The sequence below is a fragment of the Cervus elaphus genome, chromosome 15 (genome assembly GCF_910594005.1).
Source record: "Cervus elaphus chromosome 15, mCerEla1.1, whole genome shotgun sequence".
Classification (NCBI taxonomy): domain Eukaryota; kingdom Metazoa; phylum Chordata; class Mammalia; order Artiodactyla; family Cervidae; genus Cervus; species Cervus elaphus.
This window is the reverse complement of record NC_057829.1, coordinates 37,882,508-37,903,267: the sequence shown is the minus strand read 5'-3', so window position 1 is coordinate 37,903,267 and position 20,760 is coordinate 37,882,508. Positions and strand designations below refer to the sequence as shown.

Genomic DNA, 20,760 nt, shown 5'->3' with positions numbered 1-20,760 from the left:
GAGGTGATGGAATTCCATTTGAGTTATTTCAAATCTTAAAAGATGATGCTCTGAAAGTACTGCACTCAATATGCCAACAAACTGGAAAACTCAGCAGTTACCACAGGACTTGAAAAGGTCAGTTTTCATTCCAATCCCAAAGAAAGGCCATGCCAAAGAGTGTTCAAACTACCACACAATTGCACTCATGTTACATGCTAGCAAAGTAATACTCAACATTGTCCAAGCCAGGCTTCAACAGTATATGAACAATGAACTTTCAGATGTTCAAGCTGGATTTAGAAAAGGCAGAGGAACCAGAGATCAAATTGTCAACATCTGTTGGATCATTGAAAAAGCAAGAGAGCTCCAGAAAAACACCTACTTCTGCTTTATTGACTATGCCAAAGCCTTTGACTGTGTGGGTCACAACAAACTGGAAAATTCTTCAAGAGATGAGAATACCAGACCACCTGACCTGCCTCCTGAGAAACATGTATGCAGGTCAAGAAGCAACAGTTAGAACTGGACATGGAACAACAGACTGGTTCCAAATCGGGAAAGGAGTACATCAAGGCTGTATATTACCATCCTGCTTATTTAATTTATATGCATAGTAAATTATAAGAAATGCTGGACTGGAAGAAGCACAAGCTGAAATCAAAATTGCAGGGAGAAATATCAATAACCTCAGATATGCAGATGATACCACACTTCTGGCAGAAAGCAAAGAAGAGCTAGAGAGCCTCTTGATGAAAATGAAAGAGGAGAGTGAAAAAGTTGGCTTAAAATTCAACATTCAGAAAACTAATATCATGGCGTCTTGTCCCATCATTTCATGGCAAATAGATGGGGAAACAATGGAAAGAGTGAGAGGCTTTTTTTTTGGGGGGGGAGCTCCAAATTCACTGTGGATGGTGACTGTAGTCATGAAATTAAAAGACGCTTGCTCCTTGGAAGAAAAGTTATGATCAATCTAGACAGCTTATTAAAAAGCAAAGACATTACTTTGACAACAAAGGTCCGTCTAGTCAAAGTTTTGGTTTTTCCAGTAGTCATGTATGAATGTGAGAGTTGGACTACAAAAAAGGTGAGCTCCGAAGAATCGATGCTTTTGAACTGTGGTGTTGGAGAAGACTCTTGAGAGTCCTTTGCACAGCAAGGAGATCTGACCAGTCGATCCTAAAGGAAATCAGTACTGAATATTCATTGGAAGGACTGATGCTGAAGCTGAAGCTCCAATACTTTGGCCACCTGATGGGAAGAACCGACTCATTTGAAAAGACCCTGATGCTAGGAAAGATTGAAGGCAGGAGAAGGGGACCACAGTAGATAAGATGGCTGGATGGCATCACTGACGCAATGGACATGAGTTTAAGTAGGCTCCTGGAGCTGGTGATGGACAGGGAATCCTGGTGTGCTGCCGTACATGGGGTCACAAATAGTTGGACACAATTGAAGTACTGAACTGAACTGATTTGTGATTTCTTTCCTTATACTAACTTTGGGTTTTCTTTGTTCTTTCTCTAGTTACTTTAGGTGTAAGGTTAGGTTGCTTCTTTGTGATTTTTCTTGTTTCCTAATTGTACAGTTCTAAACATCCCTGTTAGAATTCCTTTTGCTGCATCACATAGATTTTGGATCTTTGTTCTTTCATTCATTTTTAATTATAGTCTGAAAAAGCTAGTTTCTATTACTGAGCCCTGCTTTACACTAACTAGGGTTTGTGCAACTAGGCTATTCATTCTGTAACACGAAATCACTTATGGGCATAAAGTTAAGTCTCTTTTGTACCACTGAACCTCTATATAGCACACAACTATTTATAAAACTAGAATAAAGTTGTAGAATTTTCCTCACTTTATTCCAAGGTTTTCACCTTGTTTCTAGGAAGAAGTTCTTAGCTCAAAGAGAAAAAGGAGCAGGTGTCTCAGTACACTCAAGACATTTAAATATATATATATATATATTAGGTTTCTTGGTGGTTCAGATGGTAAAAAATCTACCTGCAATGCAGGAGACACAAGTTCAATCCCTGGGTCAGGATGATCCCCTGGAGAAGGAAATGGCTACCCACCCAGTTTTCTTGCCTGTAGAATTCCATGGACAGAGGAGTCTGGTGGGTTACAATCCACAGGGTCACAAAGAGTTGGACACAACTGAGTGACTAACACTTAGTTTTTTCATATATATATATATATATATTTTCTGCATTAAGTGAATTATTCTTAGATCTCAACTATTTTTCTTGTATATATTGTTTTTAAAAATACCCTTTCTTAATTAATTTAGAAAACATTTTGAGAATTAGGCCCTTGAAAGGGATAGCTTTCTATTAATATTCCTTTTTGAGATTTAAATGAGACCATTCATTTTTCATTGATTTGATGTCTATAATCTTTTTTGCCTAGGAACAAGCTTACAGCCCGTTAATTCTGCAGTCATAACCTGAACATCCACCACATGTTAAATGAATTATAAAATTTATGCCCATTAGTCAAAAACTCATGGCATGACCAAAGCAGGAGTAGTGGTGATGAGCACATTGAAAATTGCTGGGGAAATGGCTCCTTATCCCAGTCCAAACCATCCTCTTAATCAGAATTGTGCTGCCCTAATACACTACTGCAGAGAAGGCAATGGCACCCCACTCCAATGCTCTTGCCTGGAAAATCCCATGGACGGAGGAGCCTGGTAGGCTGCAGTCCATGGGGTCGCTAAGAGTTGGACGCGACTGAGCGACTTCACTTTCACTTTTCACTTTCATGCATTGGAGAAGGAAATGGCAGCCCACTCCAGTGTTCTTGCCTGGTGGATCCCAGGCACGGGGGAGCCTGGTGGGCTGCAGTCTATGGGGTCGCACAGAGTTGGACACGACTGAAGTGACTTGGCAGCAGCAATACACTACTGATCCTCAAAAAGTCTCTGAACATAGTTTAGAAATCCCTGCCTGATCACATCACCTTTTACTCTTTTTATCTCCAACTCAGGCATTTTACTCTCGCCTAATCATGTTCAAATTCTAGTCTATGATTCCAAGTTTTTCAAAAGTTACTTTTTCTGTCCTGCTTCTAGACCCAAACCTCTGGTCTCCTCTATGTCTAGAGCTCTATCTCTGTAGATGTAAGACATGTACCACCAGCAGTTTGCAAAATCATTTTTAACTGATGCTCAAACAGAGCTTTGAATATTGTTATATGATAGTATAAGAAAAGTTATACTCTAATTAGATCATTTTCAAAAGTCTTCAGTTCCATTCAGTCACTCAGTCATGTCTGACTCTTTGCAACCCCATGGACTGCAGCATGCCTGTCTTCCCTGTCCATGACCAACTCCCAGAAATTGCTCAAACAAATGTTCACTGAGTTGGTGATATCATCCAACCATCTCATCCTCTGTCATTCCCTTCTCCTCCTGCCCTCAATCTTTCCCAGCATCAGGGTCTTTTCAAATGAGTCAGTTCTTCGCATCAGGTGGCCAAAGTATTGGAGCTTTAGCTTCAGGATCAGTCCTTCCAATGAATATTCAGTACTGATTTCCTTTAGGATTGACTGGTTTGATCTCCTTGCAGTCTAAGGGACTCTCAAGAGTCTTCTCCAACACCACAGTTCAAAAGCATCAATTCTTGGTGCTCAGCTTTTTTTATGGTCAAGCTCTCACATCCATACACGACTACTAGAAAAACCATAGCTTTGATTACATGGACTTTGGTTCACAAAGTCATGTCTCTGCTTTTAAATATGCTGTCTAGGTTTGTCACAGCTTATTAAATAAGACTTAATAAGTCTTGCTTCCATTCTAGTGAATGTATTTATTTATTTGGCTTAACACTGTGATTGCTAATATCCCCTTTATACTGGGAGAGAAAAGGTCTGAGGCTCAGAAGTCTGTAGAAGGTAGTGATTAGCTAAGATTTAATTGTATGCTTAGTGTCAATGTACTTATTTTCAGAAATTCCTTCTGCTTACATAGATGATTTTGATTTTTCTTATAGGAATGATATGTCTTTTAAAACAATGTTAAATTTTAAACATAAATTCATCAAAATAAGTTTGTTGATAATATTTTATATGTGAATATTCAAAAATCATGAACTTGGTAGGCATATAAGTAGAGTTTTGTAAGCTCTGACATAGAATATTCCCCACACTGTTTCTATATCTTCAGTTCTCATTTTAAATATCACTTTGGTCAGAAAGATAATTTTGACTATAGATAGAACTCATCTGGTTCTATTCTCCTTTTTCTTTACTCCCCAATTCCCTCTAATCATCTATCAAATGATTTATTCCTTTTTATAAGTTGCCTATATGTTTGCCTTTATCCCCTGTATGCTGCTGCTGTATAAAATTCTGTAAAGGCAGAAGTCATTCAATATTTTGTGTAGTAAATATTTGTTGAATAGTAAGAATAGAAGTTGGATGAACAAACATGAAGGCTGTGAAAAATGTGGAATTATCATTAGTTCTCTAAAACATGGACTTGAATTGTTGCTCTTTTGTTTTATTCAAGACTTGTTTTTTCCTTATTTTTTTTACACTACTATCAGTCATAATTATTTTATTATTGTAACACTAGACAATGGGTATAATAGGAGTAAACAAATAACACAATTTACTTAACTAGCTGGTAGGGGATTCCCAATAGTCTATCAGCCTGAGAGTCCCCAAACTCAAGGTTTGACTGAGTTGAGTCACCAGAAATCTTGTCATATTAAACATATGGTTGGGCCTGAGACAGAAAATCAACCAACCTGATGATAATTACTCTCGGAGTCTTTGCACTTGTTGATGGTATCTTGTTGACTCTCCAGGCATGTTAGACATCCATGAAAAGGAGCCTGATCTAGAGTGGGTGTGATTGTAAACAGAACTTGTAAACCAAGGCTATGAATAGAAATGAATGGCAGAGATTTAAGAAATCCTAAGTGTGTAATGGCTGTGATGGATGCTGATGGGGATTCAGGTTGGCAGTTGCATTCAGAGAATATCTGTTATTGGAGAGATGACAACTTATCAGTTATTCAGTAATTGAGGATTTGATTAGCCAATCAATAATTTACTACCTTAACTATCCATAAAATATTTCATTGTGAGACTTAAATGAATTTTGAAATTGCTCATGGTAATTAAATTTCTTTCTTAGGCTGTGCCTATGAAATCATAATATTCTTTTATTACAGCAAACTAAAAGCTATTTAAAGAGAAAGGCCACTGCACAAAGAAAAAATGTGTTATATTTTGTGTGCTTAATTTATGTAGCACTTCACAATATAAATCAAATTGTTGTTACATTTTGCAGCATAGCATATCTCTTAATGAAGAAACAAATTACCCCACAAACATATTTTCCCCCCTCAGGGTATTTGAAGTTAAAAGAAGGTAGGGGATTGTTCTAACAAGCCTAATTTGTCACTCATGGGAACCACTATCTCGTATGAAACTACTGAATTTGCATTTCATAAGACCATCATAGATACATTATCTAATAACAAATATTAAAATATCACTTATTTCAAAAATTACAACAAAAATGAAGCAAACATGCAAGTGATATGTGATCCCATATGTCTCTAGAGGTAGATATAGAAGGTTGTATTTCTTCATTCAATCAGTATTGATCAACCTGTGTGTCATGCATTGTATTGTATGGTCACTGTCTCCTTGAAAGTTTTTTATATTGATTTATTTTTTATTTGTTTTATTGGTGAGATTCACTTAAAAAAATTCATTGTGGAAAATATGGGATCTTAGGAGGTCCCTGTTATGGACTGCTAACTGTGTCTCTTCTTATATTCCTGGGTTACTTTCTCATCCTTATTTGCAATTAGTTGTGGCTTAGTTGCTGAGATCTGGACAATGGAGTATAAGGATCAGTAATTGTGTTTGACCTATGAAAACTTTCCACTTGTGCACCACCATGTTCTTTTCCCTCTACTAACTGGATACAGATGATGAAAAATCCTGAGAGATGAAGGATCCTGGATCCCTTAACTATTGAGAAGTGTAAAGTGTCTCACTCAACAGGAAGAATGCCACCTTGGCAATATGGAAAAAATAAATGACCTGATAGGTTCTCATCATTGTACATTTGGGAGGCTGTTAGAACAGTTTAGCCTACCCTCATTACCATAGATACTTGGTTTTGACAGTTTCTCCACTTATACTTCTGTCATGTTGGACAGTTGTGTAATTTCTCTAGCCTAATTTACTTCATCAGAAATTGAGGCTTATAATAACAACCACCATATATGTTTGTTGGGCAGAGGAAAGGGATTGATATATGTACCAGGATTAAACTAGACCCTGGTAAATAAATAGTTTGGCTACTTTTATTACTATTCCTCAGAGGATCCTTGAGAATCTGAGAAGAAAGCTCAAGTGAACTCATGATGTTTCAAAATGAGAAGTAAAAACTTGACAGTAATCTTGGGCAGGTTAACTAAAGGAAGTAGGACATATAAGAGAAGGGTAGAATTAGGAACTTGCCCTCTGGTGAGAAAGTTGACAATCAAACCAAGCTCCTCACTGCATGCTATAAAATCGTCTGTCCACTGAGAATCCCTGTATTTCAAAGATTGTCTGATTTGATTATACCTTTCCATGGGGAATAAACTCCCCAAAACATCCAGAGAGATGCAAATTCTTCTGAAGGAGGGAATACAAAGGGCAGCTGAGAAAAAGAGAAAAAATGGGGGGAGAGCTGAAACTCAAGAAGCAAAGAACAGATGGCTTCAGCAGCAGCAAAGCCACACAGAGAAAATATATGAAATCTGAAATCCCTCAGGGAAGGGAGAAAATGTGGAACCTTCAGAAGTCACAGGAATCTAGAAGGTACCCTGTCAGCAATGCATGCTGTTTCTTCTCCTGCCCTAGTAGGGTAAAGGAGCTGGAGTTATAATTGTGGAGGGGACCAATGTGTGCGAACATTATTATACCCATCTTAACAAGTCAGAGAACTGTGCATTCACGGACATGTCTCTAAAAGTATCCCCTATTGCTGTGGCAGGTATAATTATAAGGAAGAGGAACATATAATATCCATGTTGAGATAAATTGTGGACTGTCTTATCACAGTTACATTAATTAACACTTAATTCCTCAAAATAACCTTAGGTCCCCCAAATGTAAATGTTCTTATTGTGCTTTCATTTATTAATTTTTATATATGGGAGCAAAGCACTTTAAGAACATATCTTAACCACTTTGACAGCATTTATCTGAGTCATCCTGATTCTGGGAAATCAAGAGAAAATTTTACATTTCTGATTTTAATTTGACTAAAATCATGCTAAGTGGTTCTAATGAATATCTTTCTGACTATTTAGATCTTGTTATGACAGGTTTTCTTTGTAAGAACTAGGAACTCCCACAGATCCCTGTTAGAAGAATGAGAAGAACAGGAGATAAATGAGTAGTGAGAAGCTCTGGGCTGGAAGAGAGGGGCCTTGGATTCAGTGTTTAGCACTAACACACATAGTTAAGGTTATTCCCTCACACATTGCCTCCAAAGGTTATTTTGAAGGTCAGGGGCCATAGATATGTTACTTTTTATCCAACAGCATTTAATGTCCTTTTGGAGTATTGCTCCTCTTTGATTTTATAAGGATCTCAGTCACATGAGGTGAACATTTGATCTGAATGGAACTAATCAGAATCAGCCCTGGAGTTTTGCTTAAGCCATCAGGAAGAGGTCCTCCTTCTCTTCTGAGACATGTAGTTGTAATGACCGAGTTTTTGAATTTCAGAGAACTTGCAGAATAAATATAGCTAGCAATAGTAAATGCTTAAGCTGCCACTCTTCTACCCCCATGATAGTCACTCTTCCATGAATTGCTATCATAATCCTTCCCAGTGAAGTACTTCAATCAGGCAATACCAATCAAACAGTATTGGGTAAAGAATGATACATGAGCCATCTATGGGATTGAGAGAAAAACAATTTTTCTATTTATTTTTAATATAGCATATAAATTATATTTTGATATAAAATGTTTGTGTTGCAAATATAAGGGATCTTTTCACTGTGAGTCAATCATTACTTGGTTAATCTCCTTGGAACAATGTGCTTCATATTATATAACCACTAAACAAATATATTTACTCTGTTACTATCATATAAAATATTATATACACATACATATGTATATACATGCACATATATACATAAACACACAGCATTTGAGGTGCTCTGTATTTAGAATTGTATTTCATTTACTTATGAAACTCTGGATGTGTTTGATATAGAATAAAGTATCAGTTTTACAGATGTGGATGTTGATGCCAAAGAGAATGATACTTTGCACCTGTGTCCTCTGCAGCTTCTCTGGGTTCTGGGTTACCAATAGATATATAAGATAAAACTTCTAATATAAATACAGTTAGATGTACCAAAATGAGAGTGTAGATTGTCAGGTCTTGAAGCTCAGGTTAAAAATACAGTGCATTGGGTGTTTTTCATTAAAGGAAGTTGGGGCCTGGTGGAACATAATGGATATTAAACATGACCCAGTTTGTACTTGGAAAAGGCCATTCTGGCAAAAACAGGTTGCAGGACACCAGAGTCAAGGAGAATAGACCAGTTAAGTGCCTCCAACTGCTAACTGAAGAAATAAACACATAGTCAAACAGATGGATGAGTGAATGAATACTTGAAAAACTGCATTTTGTTAGACTTTTTTTGAAGGGAGGGTAGTTGGAGCATTAAGTCCACAAACTCTGCATTCTTTCTCCCTTGGACACAATCACGGTGGTATTCTCAAGACTTTTTGATTCAGTGGTTCTTGAAAACTCAGGATGAAGTCAGGAGTGATGAAGCAAGGGGTAACCATCAACTAGTCAGTGAGGTCTCCTAGTTTCTTTCACAATTTTCCTGTCCAGCTTCCTAGAACTGAAAAACAGGCAGGAAAAGGCAAAAGAAAAAAAAAAATTCTGTTCAGGAACAAAGCTGTTTTCTGTTAGGTTGGTGCAAAAGTAATTGCAGTTTGAGACATTGAATTTTAAATCATTATAGCTAGAGGTTCAAACACATCTTTATTAATCACAATAAGAACCATTACAATTGATGCATTTTTGCCAATGAGAAATAAGTTTGCTTATTTCTGTAGCATAAAAATCTGTGCTTTGAGATTTGATAAATTCTTGGAAAATATTTTCTGCATCTTGCTGATTGTGGAAGCATTTTTCCTACAAAAAGCTGTTGAGATTCTTGAAGAAGTGATAGTCGGTTGGTGAGAGGTTAGATGAATATGGTGGATGAAGCAAAACCTCATAGCCTAATTCATTCACCTTGTGAAGTGGTGATTGTGAGATGTGCAGTCAGGTGTCATCACAGAAAATCAGGCCTTTGCTGTTGACCAATGGTAGCTGCAGGGGGTGTAGTTTTTGGTTCATCTCATCAATTTGCTGAGCTTACTTCTCAGATGTAATGGTTTCTCCAGGATTCAGAAAGCTGTAGTGGATCAGCCAATCAGCACACCACCAAACAGTGACTATGGCCTTTTTGGGGTGTAAGTTTGGCTATGGGAAGTGCTTTGGAGCTTCTTCTCAGTCCAGCCACTGAACTGGTCACCACTGGTTGTCATATAAAATTCACTCTTCGTTGCAGTCACAATCCAGTCTAGACATGGCTCATCGTTGCGTAGAATAAGCAAAGATGACTCTTCAAAACAACCATTTAAAAAAAATCTGTAGTCAACTCATGAAGTACTCACTTATCAGGTTTTTCACCTCTTCCATTTGCTTCAAATACTGAACCACCATAGAATGTTTGATGTTGAATTCTTGGCCAGCTTCTTGTGTGGTTATAAAAGGATCAGCTTTGATGATTGCTCTCAGCTGGTCATTGTCACCTTCTGGTGGCTGGCTACTAGGCTCCTCATCTTCAAGGTTCTCGTCTCCTTTGCAAAACTTCTTGACCCTCCACTGCATTATACATTCGTTAGCAGCTTCTGGGCCAAATGTGTTGTTGATGTTGCAAGTTGTCTCCACTGCTATACAACCCATTTTGAACTCAAATAAGAAAACCATTCGAATTTACTTTGTATCTAACATCATTTCCATAGTCTAAAATAAACATACAGCAAATAGTAAGTCATTAGTGAAAAACATAAACTGAGAAATGCACATTAGAATGATGTATATCATAACTACATTTATTGAGAATGTATCCCAATACCAAATGGCAAATTTCAACAATGCAAAAACCACAATTACTTTTGCACCAACCTAATAATTTTCACAATCTTTGTTGAAAAGTATAAGGTTGACTGAAATATCTGAAGCTATTATGGAAATACCATATAATAAGGAGAATTGAACATGAAGACTAATGATGAATCTGGTTACTGACTATAAATTACACTTCTAGAACACTCATATTACTGGATGTGGGGAAACAGATATGCCCTACATAGTTAACTCACAAAAATAAAAGTAAAGAGAAATAACATGTAGGAAAAATGAGTTACTATTCCTGAGAAATAATAAAAAGCACACCCAATTCAATTAGTCAATTCAGTCACTCAGTCGTGTCTGACTCTTTGCGACCCTATGAACAGCAGCACGCCAGGCCTCCCTGTCCATCACCAACTCCCGGAGTCTATCCAAACCCATGTCCATTGAGTCGGTGATGCCATCCAAACATCTCATCCTCTGTCTTCCCCTTCTCCTCCTGCCCTCAATCTTTCCTAGCATAATGGTCTTTTCAAATGAGTCAGCTCTTCGCATCAGGTGGCCAAAGTATTGGAGTTTCAGCTTCAGCATCAGTCCTTCCAACGAACACCCAGGACTGATCTCCCTTAGGGTGGACTGAATGGATCTCCTTGCAGTCCAAGGGACTCTCAAGAGTCTTCTCCAACATCGCAGTTCAAAGGCATCAATTCTTTGGTGCTCAGCTTTCTTTATAGTCCAACTCTCACTTCCATACATGACTACTGGAAAAACCATAGCCTTGACCAGATGGACCTTTGTTGGCAAAGTAATGTCTCTGCTTTTTAATATGCTGTCTAGGTTGGTCAAAACTTTCCTTCCAAGGAGTAAGCATCTTTTAATTTCATGGCTGCAATCACCATCTGCAGTGATTTTGGAGCCCAAAAAGATTAAGTCAGCCACTGTTTCCACGGTTTCCCCATCTATTTGCCATGAAGTGATGGGACCAGATGCCATGATCTTTGTTTTCTGAATGTTGAGCTTTAAGCTAACTTTGTCACTCTTCTCTTTGACTTTAATCAAGAGGCTCTTTAGTTATTCTTTGGTTTCTGCCATAAGGGTGGTGTTATCTGCATATCTGAGGTTATTGATATTTCTCCCGGCAATCTTTATTCCAGCTTGTGCTTCCTCCAGCCCAGCGTTTCTCATGATGTACTCTGCATATAAGTTAAATAAGCAGGGTGACAATATATAGCCTTGATGTACTCCTTTCCTATTTGGAACCAGTCTGTTGTTCCATGTCCAGTTCTAACTGTTGCTTCCTGAACTGCATACAGGTTTCTCAAGAGGCAGGTCAGGTGGTCTGGTATTCCCATCTCTTTCAGAATGTTCCACAGTTATTAATTTAATGCTGTGGATTAATTTAATTTGATGCATATTTAGTTCTCATATCAGATATGATTCTACTTTTACTTGAGTAAAGTTAAAGCATTTAAGCTTAAGTAGTAAAGGTAAAGGAAAAGAAACTGGACCAAATTTTACATAGATAATATTCTTCTAATGGAAGTAAAATAACATGTCGATTTAAAAAAGAGTATCAGAGACAAAAAACAAAATAAAATTTTAATATATTTACCCCAAAATATATATATACAACGTCTCTGCCAAAAGTATTAGTCACTCAGCCAAAAAAGTTAAACAACATAAAATCAGAATTAAAATTCTGATTTATTTGCAAGGTATATAATAGATAAATCAATAAGAAAATTAATAAGCAGAAAAAATAAGGTCAGTGAAAATGAGAAAATTCCCTGAGATGATGCAATAAAAACAGTAGGTCACCTGACCATGCAAAGGGATTTGTGCCACAGAAGAATTCCAAAGTTTAAATACTCAGAATGTATACTGAGCTGCTCTTATACCTGCCATTCTCCCTGCCTGAGATAAAGAGAAAAATCTTATCTTTTAAGCTGGATGTAAATAAATCCTCTCCTGGGGAGGAATCAGATCTCTACCTTAGAGTGTAAGCAAGCCTATCAGGGAAGATTTAGAAAAAAAAAAAAAAGGAAGGGGGCATCTCTAGACTCTATTCCTTTTAGAATGGAAGCAACATAGCTCTACAAAAGAGGAGACAAGTATCTCTTGAGTTTATCCTCCTTAGAATGTGAGCAAATGGCTGTTGGGGAAAAGAGATATGCTCTATCTTTATATCCTGTCAATTTCCATTATTTAGAAGGTATAGACTTCTCAAGGACAGAGCAAAAACCTGTTAGGATGGTCTTTCAACACTGGTCTTAAAAAAAAAAAATCTGATCTGAAGTACCATTTTGGTTTCGCACAATGCATGCCTCTTTTCTGTCTGAATACTTCCAAGGAGCTCATTGCCTTCTGGAGTCACTTCCTCTTTGAAATAAATTCTTCTTTTGGACTGGTCTGTGCTGGGTTTTAATTATACATAGGTCGTGGAAAGAACAGTCTATTACATATAGAATATAGATATGTAACAGTATTAATATACAGATGAATAGTATTTAATAACATCTAGTGTCTCATATGCAGACAGATAGTATTTAGTAGCCTGTGGGAATAGCTGCTGTAATATGACACTGAATTAATTCCTACCACTATATGAACTTTTACACTGCTTCCTTGATTCTCTCTACCATGAATTTATTATGGAATGAACTATAATGGTTTATTTTCTTCAAACTTTTGTTTCCATGCTCAAAAGATAATACAAAGTTTTATAAAATTTTTCTTTGAAATTTTGCAACAGATTTGTTTTGAAAAATCTGATCAAAGTATTAAATTTTAGCAGTCTGAATTAACCTGTTTTTAATGTTAAATCCACTGAAGTCGTTTAATGGTAAACAACTGAGCAACTGAATAGCAACAATAATAGTAAAACATGAAGTGTCTAAAAACAAAACAGACAAAAACAACAAAAAATAAAGTGATTTAGTAAACAGACCACGTGGATCAAAAGAACTTTTCATAATTAAGTCACGTTAGATGTTCCATTAAAATGGAGTTGTGAAGTGAAAGTCACTCAGTAGTGTCCCACTCTTTACAACCCCATGGACTGTAGCCTGCCAGGTTCCTCTGTCCATGAAATTCTCCAGGCAATTCTACTGAAGTGGGTGGCTGTTCACTTCTCCAGGGGATCTTCCCAACCCAGGGATCAAACCCAGGTCTCCCACATTGCAGTGGATCCTTTACCATCTGAGCCATCAGGAAAGCCCAATAGTAGTGGCGTGGGTAACCTATCCCTTCTCTAGGGGATCTTCCTAACCCAGCATCTCTTGAATTGCAGGTGGATTCTTTACCAGCTCAGCTATTTATGTCTGCCTAAAATTTTAAGGTTAGGATTACATGACATATGTTTAGAATTCAAAACCAAGATTCTAGATTGAAGATTATTTACAGAGCCCTTGTTTGCCTGTATGATATTTCTCTTAACCTGGAGGGTAAATAGAAGCTATTATGAACTCTGTGTCACCCAGAAGTGGGGACAACTAAAACCTTGGCATGGACAGATGATTCTTGAATGATGATTCTTCATTTGTCTGAACCCCATTTGTTCCATTCCAAACCTAGACTTTAACATGGGAGAAAAGCAAACCCTTTCAGGAATGCGAAACAAGAAAATTCCATTAATTTAGGCCCAGTTCCCCCTCTTCTTTAAGTGAGTAAGCTTGTTAACATGATGGGAGGAGGACAGACACTGTCAGGAATGAGGCAAAACTTACACATGACATGAGAACAAAACAATTAGAAGGATTTAGTCTAGAGAGAAAAAAGTGATAAGGGCCTTGATTGAAATGTACAGAATCATGTGTAATAAGAACTGCTTACACTCTCCACTCTCTGGCTTACAATCACAGTGTCACGCAGTCTTGGCAACATGTGACAGTAAAGTGCTTCTAGGTCATTTATTAGCTCTTCTCTTAACATTAACATTTTCCCTACCTTATGAGCATGAGAAATGATAGTAAATGTTCTAGTCATCTTCAAAATAAGAATGGCCATGTATAGTGAGAGAGGGAGTGGCACTGTTTTTAGAGAGACAAGATAGCATATATTGTTGTTATTATTGTTCAGTTGCTCAGTTGTGCCCAACCCTTTGCAACCCCATAGACTACAGTGTGACAGGCTTTCCAGTCCTTCACCATCTCCTGGAGCTTGCTCAAACTCATGTCCATTGATACAGTAATGTTTTCCAACCATCTTGTCCTCTTCTCATCCCCTTCTCCTCCTGCCTTCAGTCTTTCCCAGGATCAGGGTCTTTTCCAATGAGTCAGTACTTCACATCAGGTGGCCAAAATTTTGGAGCTTCAGTTTCAACATCAGTCCTTCTAATGAATATTTAGGGTTGATTTCCTTTAGGGTTGACTAGTTTGATCTCCTTGCAGTCCAAGGGACTCTAGAATGTATATTTAGTATATATTGTATGTCCAGTGGCTGACATTAGAGACTCCATGGTCATGTAGAGATTAAACTATCTTTCTTTGGCAAGTGAGGTACAGTGCATCTTGAAAGATTTATGATTTTGTGAAAACATGGCAAATGATATGCATGTAGTGACATGCCAAAACTTCTGAGGAAGATATGCAAACTAGAGTTTCAGGATCTGTAGACAGTTGCCAAAACTCTAGAATTAATATGTACATCCCCTCCACAGCAATATGCACACACACATGCTCATAGTAGTTTCAAAAATTATCCCATAAGCACTCTTTATTAAGATACCACAGTGGAAAAGGCAAGTCTAATAGCAGTAGCATGAGAGCTCAGTATGATGCTGAGGTAGTATAAATAGTTGTGAAAGCAGATGAACGTGAGTCACACTGCCAAGGTTCAATCCTTTTATTTCTGTTTTATCACCTGTGAAGTAATAATGCATAACTCAAGTTAGTAGTAAGGCTCAAGGAAATGATGCACATGATGCTCTAAGCACAAAGTAAGTATTAGAAATATTTACCTATTATCATCATGGCAATTTAGAGATGATGAAACAGTTAAATGAGATTCTCATGGTAATAGAGCATTGATAGTAACAGAAACCCAATTATTATCAAAAGTAAGGTCTGTCACTTATTTTTCTGGGATTGAGCTGCAGGAGTTTCTTGTATACTTTTGAGATTAATTCTTTGTCATTTGCTTCATTTGCGATTATTTTCTCCCATTCTGAAGGCTGTCTTTTCACCTTGCTTATAGTTTTCTTCATTGTGCAAAAGCTTTTAAGTTTAATTAGGTCTCATTTGTTTATTTTTGCTTTTATTTCCATTACTCTGGGAGGTGGGTCATAGAGGATCCTGCTATGATTTACATCAGAGAGTGTTTTGCCTATGTTTTCCTCTTGGAGTTTTATAGTTTCTGGTCTTACATTTAGATCTTTAATCCATTTTGAGTTTATTTTTGTGTATGGTGTTAGAAAGTGTTCTGGTTTCATTCTTTTACAAGTGGTTGACCAGTTTTCCCAGCACCACTTATTAAAGAGATTGTCTTTTCTCCATTGTATATTCTTGCCTCCTTTGTCAAAGCTAAGGTGTCCATAGGTTCGTGGATTTATCTCTGGGCTTTCTATTTTGTTCCATTGATCTATGTTTCTGTCTTTGTGCCAGTACCATACTGTCTTGATGACTGTAGCTTTGTAGTAGAGTCTGAAGTCAGGCAGGTTGATTCCTCCAGTTCCATTCTTCTTTCTCTTCTTTCCATTCTCTTGAATGCTTTGGCTATTCAAGGTTTTTTGTATTTCCATACAAACTATGAAATTATATGTTCTAGTTCTCTAAAAAATACCATTGATAGCTTGATAGGGATTGCATTGAACCTATAGATTGCTCTGGGTAGTATACTCATTTTCACTGTATTGATTCTTCCAATCCATGAATATGGTATGTTTCTCCATCTATTTGTGTCATCTTTGATTTCTTTCTTCAGTATTTTGAAGTTTTCTATATATATTGGTCCTTTGTTTCTTTAGGTAGATTTATTCCTAAGTATTTTATTCTTTTCATTGCAATGGTGAATGGAATTGCTTCCTTAATTTCTCTTTCTGTTTTCTCATTGTTAGTGTATAGGAATTCAAGGGATTTCTGTGTGTTAATTTTATATCCTGCAACTTTACTATATTCATTGATTAGCTCTAGTAATTTTCTGGTGGAGTCTTTCTTAGAGTTTTCTATGTAGAGGATCATGCCATCTGCAAACAGTGAGAGTTTTACTTCTTCATTTCCAATATGGGATTCCTTTTATTTCTTTCTCTTCTCTAATTTCTGTGGCTAAAACTTCCAAAACTACATTGAATAGTAGTGGTGAGGGTGGGCATCCTTATCTTGTTCCTGACTTTAGGGGAAATGCTTTCAATTTTTCACCATTGAGGATAATGTTTGCTGTGGGTTTGTCATATATAGCTTTTATTATGTTGAAGTATGTTCCTTCTATGCCTGCTTTCTGGAGGGTTTTTATCATAAATGTATGTTGAATTTTGTCAAAGGCTTTCTCTGCATCTATTGAGATAATCATATGGTTTTTATCTTTCAATTTGTTAATGTGGTATTGATTTGCAAATATTGAAGAATCCACTAGACCATTCAGGTATCACCTAAATGAAATCCCTTATGACTATACAGTGCAAGTGAGAAACAGATTTAAGGGACTAGATCTGATAGACAGAGTGCCTGATGAACTATGGACAGAGGTTTGTGACATTGTATAGGAGACAGGAATCAAGACCATCCCCCAAAAAAAGAAATGAAAAAAGCAAAATGGCTGTCTGAGGAGGCCTTACAAATAGCGGTGAAAAGAAGGGAAATGAAAAGCAAAGGAGAAATGGAAAGATATACCCATTTGAATGCAGAGTTCCAAAGAGGAGCAAGGAGAGATAAGAAAACTTTCCTTAGCGATCAATGCAAAGAAATAGAGGAAAACAACAGACTGGGAAAGACTAGAGATCTCTTCAAGAGAATGAGAGATACAAAGGGAAGATTTCATGCAAAGATGGGCTCAATAAAGGACAGAAATGGTAGGGACCTAACAGAAGCAGAAGATATTAAGAAGAGGTAGCAAGAATACACAGAAGAACTGTACAAAAAAGGTCTTCATGACCCGGATAGTCACGATGGTGTGATCACTCACCTAGAGCCAGACATCCTGTAATGTGAAGTCAAGTGGGCCTTAGGAAGCATCACTATGGACAAAGCTAGTGGAGGTGATGGATTTCCAGTTGAGCTATTTCAAATCCTAAAAGATGATGCTGTGAAAATGCTGCACTCAATATGCCAGCAAATTTGGAAAACTCACCGCTGGCCAAAGGACTGGAAAATGTCAGTTTTCATTCCAATCCCAAAGAAAGGCGATGCCAAAGAATGCTCAAAGTACCACACCGTTGCACTCATCTCACATTCTAGTAAAGTAATGCTTAAAATTCTCCAAGCCAGGCTTCAGCCATACATGAATGGTGAACTTCCAGATGTTAAGGCTGGTTTTAGAAAAGGCAGAGGAACCAGAGATCAAATTGCCAACATACGCTGGATCTTCGAAAAAAGCAAGAGAGTTCCAGAAAAGCATCTACTTCTGCTTTATTGACTATGCGAAGGCCTTCAACTGTGTGGATCACAATAAACTGTGGAAAATTCTGAAAGAGATGGGAATACCAGACCACCTGACCTGCCTCTTGAGAAACCTGTATGCAGGTCAGGAAGCAACAGTTAGAACTGGACATGGAACAACAGACTGGTTCCAAATAGGAAAGGAGTACATCAAGGCTATATATTGTCACCCTATTTATTTAACTTATATGTAGAGTACATCATGAGAAATGCAGGGCTGGAGGAAGCACAAGCTGGAATCAAGACTGCTGGGAGAAATATCAATAACCTCAGATAAGCAGATGACACCACCCTTATGGCAGAAAGTGAAGTAAAGAGCCTTTTGATGAAAGTGAAAGAAGAGACTGAAAAAGTTGGCTTAAAACTCAACATTCAGAAAACAAGGATCATGGCATCTGGTCCCATCACTTCATGGCAAATAGATGGGGAAACCGTGGAAACAGTGGCTGACTTAATCTTTTTGGGCTCCAAAATCACTGCAGATGGTGACTGCAGCCATGAAATTAAAAGATGCTTACTCCTTGGAAGGAAAGTTATGAGCAACCTAGACAGCATATTAAAAAGCAGAGACATTACTTTGCCAACAAATGTCCGCCTAGTCAAGGCTATGGTTTCTCCAGTAGTCATGTATGGAAGTGAGAGTTGGACTATAAAGAAAGCTGAGTGCCAAAGAATTGATGCTTTTGAACTGTGGTGTTGGAGAAGACTCTTGAGAGTCCCTTGGACTGCAAGGAGATCCAACCAGTCCATTCTAAAGTAGCTCAGTCCTGGGTGTTCATTGGAAGGACTGATGCTGAAGCTGAAACTCCAATACTTTGGCCACCTGATGTTAAGAGCTGACTCATTTGAAAAGGCGGTTATGCTGGGAAAGATTGAGGGCAGGAGGAGAAGGGGAAGACAGAGGATGAGATGTTTGGATGGCATCACCGACTCAATGGACATGGGTTTGCATGGACTCCGGGAGTTGGTGATGGACAGGGAGGCCTGGCATGCTGCGGTTCATGGGGTCTCAAAGAGTCAGACAGAACTGAGTGACTGAACTGAACTGAAGAATCGTTGCATTCCTGGGATAAAGCCCACTTGGTCATGATGTATGACCTTTTTAATACGTTGTTGGATCCTGTTTGGTAGGATTTTGTTGAGAATTTTTGCATCTATATTCATCAGTGATATTGTCCTGTTTTCTTTTTTCTGGCATCTTTTTCTGGTTTTGGTATTAGGGTGATGGTGGCCTCATAGAATGAATTTGGAAGTTTACCTTCCTCTGCAATTTTCTGGAAGAGTTTGAGTAGGATAGGTGTTAGCTCTTCTCTAAATTTTTGGTAGAATTCAGCTGTGAAGCCATCTGGTCCTGGGCTTTTGTTTGTTTGGTAGAATTCAGCTGTGAAGCCATCTGGTCCTGGGCTTTTGTTTGTTTGGTAGAATTCAGCTGTGAAGCCATCTGGTCCTGGGCTTTTGTTAGAAGACTTCTGATTACAATTTTGATTTCTGTGCTTTTGATGGGTCTGTTAAGATTTTCTATTTCTTCCTGGTTCAGTTTTGGAAAGTTATACTTTTCTAAGAATTTTTCCATTTCTTCCAAGTTGTCCATTTTATTGGCATATAGTTGCTGATAAAGTAGGCTCTTTTGATCCTTTGTATTTCTGTGTTGTCCATTGTGATTTCCCCATTTTCATTTCTAATTTTTTGATTCTTCTCCATTTAAAAATTGGGTCAAAGAACTAAACAGACATTTCTCCACAGAAGACATACAGATGGCTAACAAATACATGAAAAGATGCTCAACCACACTCATTATCAGAGAAATGCAAATCAAAACCACAATGAGGTACCATCTCACGCAGGTCAGAATGGCTGCTATCAAAAGGTCTACAAACAATAAATGCTGGAGAGGTTGCAGAGAAAAAGGAACTCTCTAACACTGTTGGTGGGAATGCAAACTAGTACAGCCACTATGGAGAACAGTGTAGAGATTCCTTAAAAAGCTGGAAATAGAACTGCCATATGACCCAACAATCCCACTGCTGGGCATACACACTGCGGAATCCAGAATTGAAAGAGACATGTGTACCCCAATGTTCATCTCAGCACTGTTTGCAGTAGCCAGGACATGGAAGCAACCTAGATGTCCACTGGCAGACAAATCGATAAGAAAGCTATGGTTCATATGCACAATGGAATATGACACAGACATTAAAAAGAATGCATTTGAATCAGTTCTAAGGAGGTGGATGAAACTGGAGCCTATCATACAGAGTGAACTAATTCAGAAAGAAAAACACCAATACAGTATTTTAACACATATATGGAATTTAGAAAGATGGTAGAGATGGAAACCCCCACCATGTGGAAGAAGTTAACTGCATGGTGACCAGACAATAGCCACAATATAAGTTGCCACAGTTCTGAGAACTGGCCTTAAAAAAATGGGAACAAAAGTAAGGTCTGGGTGTTCATTGCTTGAAAGTCAATAGGGAGTCTAGTTGGTGGAAAGGAAAGTTTGCCTTATTTCAGAGACTGGCAGCCAAAGGGAACAGCACACTTATAGCCAAAAGCAGATTCCCCCCACTGACAACCAGTGGGCAAGAGCTTTCACAGGGGATTTTCGGAGGTGTATGGGCACAAGGGACGGGGCTATGTGCAGAACAGTGGAGTCAACTCTGACAGTCATCTTGAAAATTGGTCACTCGGTGTTCTGATCAGTGTTATCTTGATTGTTTTAATTACGGTTAGTCTTCAGTTCCCAGGTCAGTTTGTTCCCATTTTTTTTTTTTCCCATCTCTACAAGACAGCTCACAGAACTGTTGTTCTTTAGTTGCTCAGCCTTGTCTCTCTCTGTGACCCCATGGACTGCAGCATGCCAGGCTTCCCTGTCCTTCACCTTCTCCTGGAGTTTGCTCAAACTCATGTCCATTGAGTCAGTGATGCCATCCAACCAACTCATTCTCTGTCATTCGCTTCTCCTCCTGCCTTCAATCTTTCCCAGCATCAGGGTCTTTTCCAATGAGTTGGCTCTTGGC

General features: G+C 38.0%; 2 long non-coding RNA genes across 2 annotated transcripts in view; both read left to right on the top strand.

Moving 5' to 3' along the window:
- LOC122709314 overlaps window positions 1-20,760 on the top strand; it is a 272,493-nt gene that overhangs the window by 206,204 nt on the left and 45,529 nt on the right. The gene's annotated exons all lie outside the window — the stretch shown is intronic.
- LOC122709315 lies at window positions 1,413-10,212 on the top strand. Its single transcript, XR_006345471.1, has 2 exons — window positions 1,413-1,459; window positions 10,072-10,212. It is a non-coding gene; the product is annotated as an uncharacterized LOC122709315 (long non-coding RNA).